The sequence below is a fragment of the Dendrobium catenatum genome, unplaced genomic scaffold (genome assembly GCF_001605985.2).
Source record: "Dendrobium catenatum unplaced genomic scaffold, ASM160598v2 fragScaff_scaffold_195, whole genome shotgun sequence".
Lineage (NCBI taxonomy): Eukaryota > Viridiplantae > Streptophyta > Magnoliopsida > Asparagales > Orchidaceae > Dendrobium > Dendrobium catenatum.
The window spans coordinates 93,769-107,685 of record NW_021318657.1 but is presented as its reverse complement, the minus strand read 5'-3'; positions in this window follow the sequence as shown (position 1 = coordinate 107,685).

Here is a 13,917-nt window from a genome sequence, read left to right as displayed (position 1 = left end):
CAAGATACAAGTGATCCTCAATTTGAGAGGAGGATCGTCTCTCCCAAATCTCTAGATAAGAGAGTCAAGATCCCCCGCACAAAGAAACCCTAATTCTCAATTAATCAAAACATGAAAAACTCCCTAATTCCCTCATGCACTTTAATACAAATTGTTTCCTATTTAATTTTCCCTCCCAAAGCTTGAGCCGCCCCACCCTTTTCCCTTTTGAAAATTATTTGCTAGATGGGGCCCACCTAATAGGTGGAAAAGGGAGGAAGGAGGCGGGCTACTTCTGTCTTCTGCAGAATTGCTAAACAGGCTGGGCTAGTTCAGCCAGCACAGGCATAACATTACCGCCCTCCCAAAGGACCACCTTGTACTTAAGGTGAAAATCTGAAAACTGCTATTTCTTCCTCTCGTATAGCTCTCACGTGGCCTCGTAGTCAGAAAAGTTCTTCCACTTGATCAACACTTCCTTAGTTCCATCATCTTTCTGGCGCACTCCCATCAGCTCTAAGGGTTCTAGAACCACCTCTGAATCCTTAGTAAGTGTCGCAGGTAGCTCGGGGTTGGCGGCGTAGTCCCCAATGGCCTTCCTCAACTGAGAGGCATGAAAAAACGGGTGTATCATCGTCAATGGTGGTAATTTCAGTCGATATGCCACCGCCCCAGTCCTCTCCATCACTTCATAAGGCCTATAGTACCTTGGAGACAACTTTTCCTTCCTCCTGTGGGCGAATCTCCTCTGCCTATATGGTCGGAGTTTCAAGAACACCTTCTCCCCCTCTTCAAACTAGATGTCCTTCCTATGCCCATCTGCTTGTTTCTTCATAATTTGCTGAGCTCTCAGTAAATGCCTCTTCTACTCCTCTAGCACTCGATCCCTCTTTTTCAAGTATTCCTCTACTGAAGAAACGAGAGTATTGCTACTCCCAAAGTGCACCAAGTGTGGGGGGTCCCACCCATACAACACATTGAATGGGGTCATTTATGAAGCAGAATGAAAAGATGTGTTGTACCAATACTCCGCCCATGATAGCCACTTAGCCCATAGCTTGGGTGTCTCTAACACAAAGCATCTCAGGTATGTCTTCAAGCTCCTGTTGACTACTTCCGTCTGGCCATCCGTCTGTGGGTGGTAAGTTGTACTCCACTTTAGAACTGTCCCCTACAGTCTAAACAACTCTCTCCAAAAATGGCTAAGGAATGCCTTGTCTCTGTCTGATACGATCGCCTCGGGTACTCCATGTAACCTGACCACCTTCCTGATGAAAGCTGAAACCATTGTCACTGCTGTGTAGGGGTGTCAAAGGGGAATGAAATCTGCATACTTGCTTAACCTATCCACCACCACCAAGATCACAATGAACCCCTCTGAGCGGGGCAACCCATCTATAAAATCCATAGATATATCCTCTCACACTCTGCCCGGTAGAGCTAACGGCTGTAGTAGTCCTCCTGGTGACATAGGTAGGTACTTATTTCTTTGACAGATTTCACATCTGGCGACCATCTCCTCTACATATTTACGCATCCCCTTCCAATATAATTTCGCAGCTAGTCTCCTGTATGTCTTATGTACGCCTGAATGACCCCCCACTGCGCTTCCATGAAACTCCTGGAGTAAGTTTGGGATGTGGATCGAGGTCCGGGGCATCACAAACTTCCCATGAGATAGTAGTTTGTCTCCCTCCAATGAGTACCCTAGGTGGCTACCCTCTTCTTTCTATAAATCTGACCTGATCTTTTCCAAACCTTCATCTCTATCACTTTCTTCTCCTGGCCTCCCAGTCCAGCATCAACAGAATAGATAGTGCCACTGTCTGCAGCTCCCCCATGTTAGACAAGGCATCTGCCGCCTTGTTTTCTACTCCAGGCCTATACTGGATCTCAAAGTCGTACCCAAACAACTTGGACAATCACCTTTAATGCTCCTCTGTCACCATCCGTTTTTCTAGCAGGAATTTCAAGCTCTGCAGATCTGTTTTGACAATGAAATGTCTCCTAAGGAGGTAGGGCCGCCACTTATGGATGGACAACACGATGGCCATTAATTCTCTCTCATAAACTGATTTCAGCTGAGCTCTAGCAGTCAATACCTGGCTGAAATAGGCAATGTGCCTGCGACTCTGTATGAGCACTGTACCCAGCCCGTACCCAGATGCATCTGTCTCCACAATGAAGGTTTGAGTGAAATCTGGCAAAGTTAGGACCGGCACCATAGTCATCGCCTTCTTCAAGATCTCAAATGCTGATGTGGCTGCCTCCCCCCATAGGAACCCATCCTTCTTCAACTGCTCAGCGAGTGGCCATGCTATGGAGTTGTACCCCTTAACAAACCTCCTGTAGTAACCTGTCAGTCCAAAAAATCCTCTCAGTTTCCTCAGATTTTTCAGCACTGGCCACTTTAGCATTGCCTCAATTTTGGACTAATATGTTGTCACTCCTTTTAATACCACATGGCCCAAGTACTCTACACTGGCTTGTGCAAAGAAGCATTTCTTTAAATTAGCCCTCAACTAGTGCTCCTGCAGTACCTCTAATACTCTTTTCAAATTCTCCCAGTGCTCCTTCGCTGTCTTGCTGTAGACCAGTATGTCATCAAAGAATACCAAAACAAATAGTCTGAGATAAGGTTTGAAAACCTTATTCATAAGGGCCTAGAAAGTAGCAGGGGCATTGGTGAGGCCAAAAGGCATCACCAGAAACTCATAATGTCCTTCATGAGTTCTAAAGGCAGACTTGGGTACATCCTCTTTCATTCGAATCTGATGGTAACCTGATTTCAAGTCTATCTTACTGAAGATCATGGTCCCACTCAATTTATCTAATAGCTCGTCAATGAATGGTATTAGAAACTTGTCAGGTACAGTTTCCTTGTTGAGTGCTCTATAGTCCACACAAAAATGCCAGCTGTCATCCTTCTTTTTCACCAATAAAACGGGACTAGAGAAAGGACTGATGCTAGGTCTGATGATCTCTACCTCCAGCATCTCTTTAATCAACATTTCTATTTCATCATTTTGGAACTGAAAGTAGCGATAAGGTCGTACACTGATGGGAGCAACTCCCTCCTTCAACACGATGGCATGCTCCTGCTCCCTCTGCGGTGACAATCCCTGAGGTTGCTGAAACACCTCTTGAAACTACTGAATCAATGGCTGAATGGAGAGGGGTATGTCTCCTCCCTCCTCCAATCTCACTCCCTCCAAATGTGCAGCTCACCAAATACCCTCCGCCTGCCAACTGAATATCCCGCACAATGGTTTTAAGAGATACCATGGATTTGGAAAGCCCCGCATCTCCCTTAATCACTACCTTCCTTCCATCCACCATCAACTCCATCGTGAGTGCTCCCCAATTCAATTTGGTGTCTCCCAAAGTTTGCAACTACTTTATCCCAAGGATGATGTCTGTGCTCCCAAGATCTAATGGAAGAAAGTCTTCCCTCACCTATATCCCCTGGATCGTCAGTCGCACTCCTCTGCAAATTCCCTGGCCTTTCTCCACCTTCCCCATGCCCATCATCACTCCATAACAGTCGGTGTCCACCAATCTCACTCCCAGTTGGTCGACAACCTGGGTGGAAATGAAATTGTGAGTGGCCCAACTATCAATCAGCATCGCAACGTCCCTATCCTCTATCTCTCCCTTCACCTTTATAGTGTGATTCGTGGTGAATTCCACCACTGAGTTCAGGGAAACCTCACCAGATCCAAGTGTAACTTCTCCTCCATCTCCTCCTCTATCTTATCCTCATCTCCCTCCTCAGTTTCCTCGTCATCACAGAAGATGAGTACCTAAAGAGCTCGATCCTTGCACCGATGCCCTAGCGTGTACTTTTCATCGCATCTGAAGCACAACCCCTTAGCCCTCTTCTCTTGCATCTCTTTCTCCGTTAGCTGCTTGAAATTTCCCCAGCTCCCTCCTCCTGTCTTCTCCTTGGTGGCCTCTCGGCCCCCTCCCGTTGCAGGACCTTTAGGTGTTAGATGAGAGGTCGTCATCCTGTAAGTGCCCCCGGTGCTGCTACTCCTGGCTCCCCTCTCCAAATTTCTTTGATTTTCCACCAGTTGGGCCAATTTCATGGCCTCCCCAAGTCACAAAGCATCAAAACCTTCACTACTGCTCGGATCTCTGCCTTCAACCCTTTTATGAAATTTCCCTCCAATACTGTATCTGAGAGGCGCTCCACCCTGCTAACTAAGTGCTCAAACTGCTCTCGATAATCTGCTACCGATCCCTCCCGTGTCAATGCAAAGAACTGCTTGTAGAAGTTTCCTCCCCGATCGGTTTGGAAACGCTCTATTATGCAGTCTTTGAATTCCCTCCAGTTCTTTATCGGCCTCCTCTGGTCTTTCCACTGAAACCACGATAGGGCTTTCCCTTCCAAGTACAATCCCGTTGCTATCAGCTTCTCTTCCTCTGTCAACCCATTGACGGCGAAGTACCGCTCTACCTTGTAAATCCACCCATACGCATCTTCTCCTTAAAATTTGGGCATTTTAAACTTCCTTGCCTTCTGGTCTCCACCATTTCCCCTGATTCTTCCATAGTTTCCCCTCTCCCAAGTGCTAGGTGCGCCCCAGGTTTCCCGGTCTTCTCTTGCTCTACCATAGCCCCAACTCCCTTCGAAATCCCCCTTTCTTTCTTCAAAATCAGCACCTCGATGGCCGTAGTAACCCTCCTGGCGTTCCCCAAATCCTCCTCTTTCTTCCCTCTAGAAAGGCTCCAGATGGGGTCTTCTTCCTTCTCCTTCCACGATCTCCGCCGCATCTTCCTCCCTACGGATTTCAAAATTCTTACTCTTTCCTTCCATCCCTTTTTCCACTGAAGCCGCTGTTTGATTTTGAATCTCTAACATTTTCTTCATCATCTCTCAGAGGTCGGCGACTTGTCCCTTCATGGAAGAGATCCTTTCCTCCATCGTCGTTTTGATTTGATTCATCTCCCCTTCAAGTTTTTCTTCCAAGGCATCCACTTTTTTTGCCACCGTCACAATTTGACGTTTGTAGATTCACAAAAAATAGGATTTTGGAGTAAAAATCAGCAACTTTTTACTGTTTGAAGCCAAAAAATGCTACTGGAATTTGTTGAAATCAGCCCTCCACCGGTCCCAAGACTTTCTCTGATACCAATTTGATAGGAAATACTTGAGTTCGCAAGTAACCCTAAGGGAATACTTGAGTTCGCAAGCAATCCTATCACTAATTGGAAGAAAACAACGAGAATAGCACAAAATCTGGGCAAAATCAGCCCCAAAACGATAGTTTGCAATCAAAGAAATAAAGCAAAGCACACACGAAAGCAAGATACAAGTGATCCTCAATTCGAAAGGATGATCGTCTCTCCCAAATCTCTAGACAAGAGAGTCTAGAGCCCCCTCACCAAGAAACCCTAATTACCAATTAATCAAAACATGAAAAACTCCCTAATTCCCTCATGCACTTTAATACAAATTATCCAAATTGCAATAAAGCAAAGCACACACCAAAGCTTGAGCCACCCCACCCTTTTCCCTTTTGAAAATTATTTGCTGGATGGGGCCCACCTAATAGGTGGAAAAGGGAGGAAGGAGGCGGGCTACTTCCGCCTCCTGTAGAATTGCTGAACTAGCTGCAACACAGGCGTAACATGTGACTATTCATGAATTGAGGGAGGATCGACGGAGGCTTCTTGAGGAATCACAGATGATGGGCTTGAGTCGGATTCAAACTATGAGGGGAAGTCAGCGTGAAGTGTAAACGGGAGAGGGCTCTCGAGGCTGAAGGAAAAAAAAACTTTCGAATTGTTTCATTTTAAGAACGAGAGGGGCATTTGATTGAGACAAACTACGCTTGAGATGATAAGTTTCAGTTGGGATTTAGGGGATCTAATAGGATTTAAGATTGACGCCTCTGAGGCAACATTAATTTGATTTGAAAACTTATTTTGATTTTTTCTATTTTATTTTAGATTAATAATAATAATAATAAAAGAACTATTATTATCATCATTAAACCTCAAAATGAGAGAAATGCGTAAATCACTTAAACTCGTCTTGATTCACTCATGATTTTCTTGATTTGAGTGTAATTGTTTCGCAATTCATCTCGATTTACATGCGTGATTTTATTTGGTCAAATTGATGGTTGTTTTTTAGTATTGATGATATTCTGAATGCAACGACGAAGTCAATTTTGCGAATGGACGTCGATTTACGCATCGTCGCCTCATGATCCATGCTGATTTCCTCACATGACTTTAATTGATCAAATCGACAGTAATTTTTGCATATTAACAACGTTCTTGATGCAACAGTGAAGTCTGTTTTACGATTAGGGGTTATTTGAGGGATGTTACGCATCAATTTCCTCAATTTGTGCATCATTGCATCAGGATTCGTGTTGTTTCGCCGTATGATTCCAATTAAATAAGTTGATAGTGATTTTTAGGTGACAGCGTCGTGCCGAACGCAACAATGAAATCCGTTTTGCAGTCGGACATCTTTTGGGCGATGTCGCACATCAATTTTAGGTGTCGGTCATCTCTTTGGACCTATCTCGTCATATGGACTGTGAGGGGTCCCCTCTTAGGAGAACTCAGCATCCTGATTGCAACAGCACAGTTCGTTTGACAATCAGAGGTCGTTTAATCCTTCAAGTGATGCAACACGTCAATGTGTGCTTTGCTTAATTCGCCTATTTTTCTCTTTTAGTGCATTTTTTTATTTGTAGGGGTCAACACTATCAAGTATAATGTGGACGGCATTTTTAACTTTGTTGTTGAACTAAGTAAAGTGAAGACCTGCATATTTGAGATTTTGAGTTCTCATCTCAAAAATCATATGGTTGATGTCCCATAATTTGAAAGTGGGTATGGGATACCCCAAATCCTTTCAGAAGAAAATATGCATCAATTGAAGTCTCCCAGCAGAATCCAAGGCTGGTTAGAATAGGGTAGAGGATTTTAATGGCATCCCAGAGCATTTTCCTATCTTAAAAAAATGGATGCATAAATGGTTATGAGAAAGATGGGGTTTTTGTTGCCAAAGCAGACAATTCCATGGATGAACAACAGATCAGTGATGATGGGGATGAAGGAGATGGTTGCAAAGTTCTATTCGATCTAGATTATGCGAATTGCATTATATCAAGATTGTTATGACTACCTTCTTGTTTGAAAAACTTGTGGTTATTCCAAAACAATGGTCTTTGGACATTTGAGGATCGATTTTAGCTTCAAAAATGCAAAATAATGTAATTTTGTACATATGAATAAGATTTTGGCAGGTATAAACCCTATCAAGACCATTGAATCCCCTTCCATTCCAAGAAGAAAATGAAGGTTAGCTCATTAAGATTTGGAGGAGGTATTAGCATCTTTTTGGCCTTAGGGGGGTTTAAAGGTTCTGTTTGTTATTGCAAAATGACTTGCAAGATAGCCTGTTGAATATCAAATAGTGTCTAATTAGTGGAATCATCCTCAAGACATGAGGGCTGATAATTTATTTGAGCTAAGGTTTTTGTCTTTGGTTGCGGGATTGGCAGAGGAGGCAGGTTTGTGGTCTTTCGGGTTGTTAAAATTGGGGTTGCTGTTTGTGTAGACTGGATTGGAAGTAGTGGAGGAGAAGTGATCGGTAGGATGAGAATTTAAGTTTGGTATGATTTCTATTTGATGTGTTTTGGGTGATGGTATTGGGGAGGAAGTGGAATTGGATTGTGGGTCAGAGACATGAGTTGTTTAGCAAGGGATGCTTGAAGGGGGAGCACCAGGTTTAGCGGTTAAGGATTTCTAAGGAATTAATTTTGGGTTTTCTACTTCTACTATGACCTCTGGTAGTATAATTTTGGGTTGGTGATTTTTGTGGGTTAATCGGGTAGACCTGCTGAGGGTGAACCAACAATCTGCAACCAACACAAGGATTTGTTTTCCAGTCATAAGTTACTTTAAGAGTTTGAACCTTGCCAGCCATTGAGACATTAATGATTTTAGGAAGGATAGAATTGTTTTGAACTTACACAAAAACTCTAGTAAAAGTAAGCCTTGTTTTCTTAGCCATTAAAGTGACGACCATAAGAGAAAGACCAACAAAGCTTGCAATTTTGGAGATTGCCAAGTGTGGGCTCCGAAAATTCGGACCTGGCCTCCACCCGTTACTGTTGTTTCTTTTTTCTTTTTCAGGGGAGTTTTAACGGAATTAAGTTTCGGGGTAAATTTTGGAAGGCAGATGAGTTTGTAGATAAGACACTACCCAGAGATTTCTCCCTCATTTTTGTGAGGCCTTTATGATCTGAGTTCTGGTTTCCTATAGGCGCAAGCCCCTATAGTTAATTTCCCCTCCCGATAACGAGAGAGAACTTTCGATTAAGGCTTGTCATCAATCAGATACGTAGAATATACGTCTTATCTGGCATATAGTAGCACCATGGGTTTGGATTTGGGAATTTGGGATATTCAGATGTTTGGAATTTGGATTAGAAGATTTGATATTTAAAAATGGAAATTTCACCATCGTGCACTTAAAGCGAATGGTGGGGGAATGGATGGACCCAATCAAGATCCCATGGTTCCGTCGTCCCAGGCCATTATGGTCCCTGGTCTACTTAGTCAGGGGAGGTAGTCGACCAAACTTGACAGAAGGATCCTTGTTGATAGCCATGGGTTACTTCGTCTAAGGGTACCTTGTTGACCTGGGGGGGATGTTTACCTAAGGGAACAAATTTGAATCCATCTTAGCTAACAGAGGACTTTATGCCCTATCGATTCATATCTCAAGAATTTAATGTCAATAAGGAGCATATTGGCTCTGGCCATAACCGGTATTTCGTGGTGTCATTTGGCAGCAAAACCACTCGATTCAAAGGGCCCAGGGTCATAACTGTTTATCCTGCAGTGCCACTTTGTGGCAAAACCGCCGGTTAGAGGACACGTACCACATCCTTACTGGCAGTAGATTGCTTGAGAATGGATCCTAGTGATATTTTCGACTAGGCATTTGGCCCCATGTGAGCTGAAGTAAATTTTAATTTGTCCACCCCGGTGAACTGTTGCAGAGGGTGGATGAAGTTTTGCTTTAAGTGTTAATGGATTTATTTCAATTTTAAATATTTTGGATTTTCGATGACTTTTGGAAATTTGGATTTTCGGGTATTTGGAGTGGTATTTTAAAATACTTGGAATGGACCCCTCCGATTGAGATTTTTGTTCAACACGGCCATCATTGGGGTGACTTTGAAGTCACTTATATTTTCACACAAATCTGAATTTTATGGAAAATTTGGAGGCATTTTGGATATTTGAAATTGACCAGTCCGGTTGAGATATGCATTCAACATGGCCATCATCGGGGTGTGAGGGGTCATTTCTATTTAAAGCTTGAACCTTGTCGACCCTATCAACTTGTCGATAAGGGATCGAGTTTCGTAGGCTTTATGCCTTTGTTAGTGAATTCTCTTGATTATAGGTCTTGAAGGCCTAATATGATTGTATTAAATAAATATGACGGTCGCCACAACCGTATATTTATTTGATGGTTCGAACCCTGTCGACTCCTATTGATCTGCATAGAAGGATCAGATTCGAACTTGAATTCACTTATTGGCCCGCCCAGCATCCCTAGACATCACATGTGTTCCCACAACATGCTTGCCGGGGCCCATGCGGGTTTCATGAATGCTTTTATCCCTTTTAGTGTACCTATGTGTATACAAACTACGGTGCACGCGCGAGGGGGGTACTTTGAAAGTATTTGTAGACGCCTTTTGTCCGCTTGCATAGAAGTTGCGGATCCGGTGGCGTGGCATTGTAGTCTTGTGGACGCCTTCTATCTTCTCGTATGAGTGTTGCAGATCTGGTGGCATGACATTGTAGCTTGTAGATGCCTTCTGTCTGCTTGCATGAGTGTTGCAGATCCGGTGGCGTGGCGTAGCAGCTTCTGAATTTAGTTGTTTGTTACTTTGTACAGGTACACTGTCGTGCACTACTCATTTCTTTCTACAAGTGGATTGTGGTGCACTAACGAATCTCCTACTTTGCCCAGTAAGTACTGATATGTACTGTAGTTCCCTTGCATTTTCTCGTAGATGGTATGTTAAGTGTGTAGCGAGTTTCCTGTAGAAGCTCATAAGAACTTGTATCTGTCATATTCTTCATGCACTTTGTTGTGGTTTTTGGCTCATGTAGTACATCCACCACTGTTACAAGTAGGCAAGTAAATGTATTCTTTCACAGACTGAAATTGACTTCAGGATAATGCATTTACTGAAGTATTTCTGCATCTACCTATAAGTGGTATGTGGCACGTACATCTTTCTTTATAGAGAGCTTGTATGTATTACAGATCTTTTAAACTTTACATATGATCATATCACTACACCGCTCGTGGATATGTCATCGTGTGTCCTTGAAGTTCCCCTGTCCTTGAGGGTCACTTACAATACATACACCAAGTTTAACATCCTTGCTTATTGTCATTAGTGCTTATGTTAACATGACGACCTTTGGCTTTCATCGGAGAACCCTACCAATTATTTTTCTCATATGAACTTCCTTATTCCCCATAATCTCCACCATTCATTGCTTGCAAACTCTACTTGTCCATCGTTATTCACTTGAATGCATTTCCATAAACTTCTTGTGTACGATTGTAGGTGGATTATTACTCATTTGCATTTGGTTAGGAATTCATGATGACTCTTTGACGTTCATTGGAGATCTCATGCCATAACTTATAGGTGGAGATCTTGTTGATCTCTCTTTGCAAGAAAGTTGTGTAGAAATCAATTGAAAGCATCACATTATGTCATGAGATTTGATTGTGTTGTTGCTCAAATAAAGTTTCATTATTGCTCCTTCATTTTATATTATTCAAGTCATGACTTACTTAAGTCAAATGAGCTTCAAGCTCAAGCTTAACTTAAGCCCAGGTTCAATCATTCAAACTCAAGTGCATATCAATGTCATTTCTCATTCAATCCTGGCTTGTAAATATGCTCCAAGTTATGTTGAATTCCATAAGTCCTCTATTTGATTGTTGATGTTCATTTGAACAATTCAAAGTCCGGCTCAACTCAAATATTTCATTCAGATCCAAGTTCTTTAGAGTTCATGCTCCTTGGTTCAAGCTTAAGCTTCTGAGTTTAGTTCTAGTTCAATGTGCAAGGTCATATTGAAGTTAGACCTTTTTTACATCAAGTTCATTTGAGCCAACTTTGGTTCATTATGTAGCTCAAATCAAGTCCCCTATTGTCTTGTAGAATTCAAGTCCAAATCATTTGAGTTCTTGTTCAATTCAAGCTTATGTTATCTTTTATATTCACTTAAGGTTGAGTTCACTTAAGTCCCATTTGTTCAATCAAGTTCAGAAACGGCCTCGTGTTTACCCAAAATTTCGACAGCCTCCCAACGTCTCCCCTGTTTAGGGGCAAACTACGGGAAACTGGGCATTTCCCACCACGCTAAGAAAAGCATGTATGGTAGGTGTCCTCGGACGAGAACACCGCGGCCATATTTTTTGATCCCCCACCACGCTAAGAAAAGCGTGTATGGGTCTTTGGTACCTGTTACAACAACAACAACAACATCAAGCCTTTATCCCACTACGTGGGGTCGGCTACATGAATCCTTTTTCTCCATTGTGTCCTATTAAAAGTCAAATTCTCGTTTAAATCTAACAAAGAAAGGTCATTCCTAATATTTTCTAACCAGGTCTTTTTAGGTCTACCCCTACCTTTCTTAACAAAAGTCAAATCTAATACCTCTACTCTCCTAACCGGGTCATCGCAAGGCCGCCGTTTTATGTGACCAAACCATCTAAGGCGACTTTCTCTAATCTTATCTTCTACTGGAGCTACTCCAACCTTTTCACGTATATGCTCATTTCGTATCCTATCTCTAAGGGTAAAGCCACTCATCCACCTGAGCATCCTCATCTCTGCCACACTTAACTTAGTATTATGCTTTTCTTTTAAAGGCCAACATTCAGCACCATAAAGCATTGCAGGCCTCACTACCATCTTATAGAATTTTCCCTTAAGTTTGAGGGGTACATTTCTATCACATAACAAGCCCGATGCATTCCTCCACTTCAACCATCCAACTTGAATTCTGCTGATAATATCCCCATCTATTTCACCATCACTCTGAACAATAGATCCAAGATATCTAAAACGTGTACTCTAATTAATGACTTGATCGCCCAAAGTCACAAACCCCTCACTAGGTCTATTACTACTAAAATTACACTCCATATATTCCGTTTTAGATCTACTCAAGCGAAAACCTTTAGACTCTAAGGTTGACCTCCATAATTCAAGTTTACCTTCAACTCCCTCTCTAGTCTTATCAACAAATATAAAGTATCTAGCTAACATGATGTTATATTAAGAAAATCACCTATAAACAATGCTTGAAAATTTAATCTTGTCCTGCATTTGTAGGTGATGTTATATTTTATAGCTGATATTGCATGGGGATTGGGGTTAAGGTGTTGGGAAATTGTTGTGTGGGGATGTGTGAAAGACCTTTCATCACCCTCTTGTGCTAGTTGATGGCTTTCCATGCTTTTGAGGGTAGGTGCATTGTTGCACCACTATATTTATACATATGGTTTTCTGATACAACAAGTAATAGGGCCGCTCTTGATTGGTTCTAATCGTATGTAAGTTTTAATAGTCGGATGATGATCCAGATAAACCATTCTAGTTATGTTTTTAAGTAGGCAATATTAAGGACATAAAACCCTTAGTCCAGCAAGATCAAGCAGGCAAGTTTCTTGGTATGGACTTGGGAATGGGGTTGGTTGATCATTTTTTGTTTGAATTTGATGTTCTTACCTATTCCTAAAATTTTAGGCTTTCAAACAGGTCTTATATTTAGTAACTATTTATCTAGAATCTTAAAGTTTTTGCTTTAGATTTCAAGCTCAAGCCGATTTCTTCGCTTTAGTTATAAAGTAGTTAGGAATTTCAAATGGCTTTTGTATTATATAAAAGTATTATTTGATGTAATAGAAATTAGAGAATAGTTTTTTGTCTAAGAATTTGAAATTTTCTCATTTTCTTTCTCTATTTTTTGTAAGTTGCTAGAAGAGTAGTAGCTGGACATTTTTCTCCCTCATCTCTTAAATTCTCATTTGAGTTGAGAGCCATTGTTTCAGAAGAGTCATTGTTTCAGAAAAGCCTTGTGCAACCATATATCACTTCAGGAGGTATATTTTTGCTGAAATATGTGTAGAGTATTAATTTTTATTTAGTTGTGAAGCCGATCAGTCCATTGATTAAACCAAATAGCCCTTAAAACTCAATTATATTGACTCAAACCAAACCACAACAGGGCCGAGCTTGTCCCATACCCATTCTATTTTAGGCTGAATTTTAAATGTTTCATTTTCTTAGGCTTAGTTACGTTCTTTGAATACTATTTTGCTTGCATTTAAATATTTTGTTAGGTGTAGATTTGAATTGAAAATTATGCTTTATGTTTTAATTATATTTCTATAAATAAGCATTAATTGCTTATAATTGAATTATTGATTGATTGATGAATGAAAATTATTTTGCGAGGCCAATCAAGTTCTCTTTAGATTCAATTATTCGAGCAGAGTGTCTCTTTCTCCTCCATCAATTTTGGTATTAGAGCTTATTGTTTTCATTATTGAGTTAAATATATGTCATTATTTTCTCATCCCTTTCTAAGTTTTTCCTCAATAATTTTGTGGCTTGAAATCCTATTATTATAATAAAAATCCATCTCACCTGCATCGCAAACTCACCCAACAATTGCAAATCCGTTCTGACCCTGTCGATTGACTTTGGCAACTTTTTTGCTTATTATTCTAGTGCAGTTAGCTCAGCTTGACTACTTGCCCAAATATTTTACTTTAGCTACACTCATACATCTTGCTTACACTTAGCAACCCTAATCACATGGCCAATATTTTGTATTATCTTAAGAATC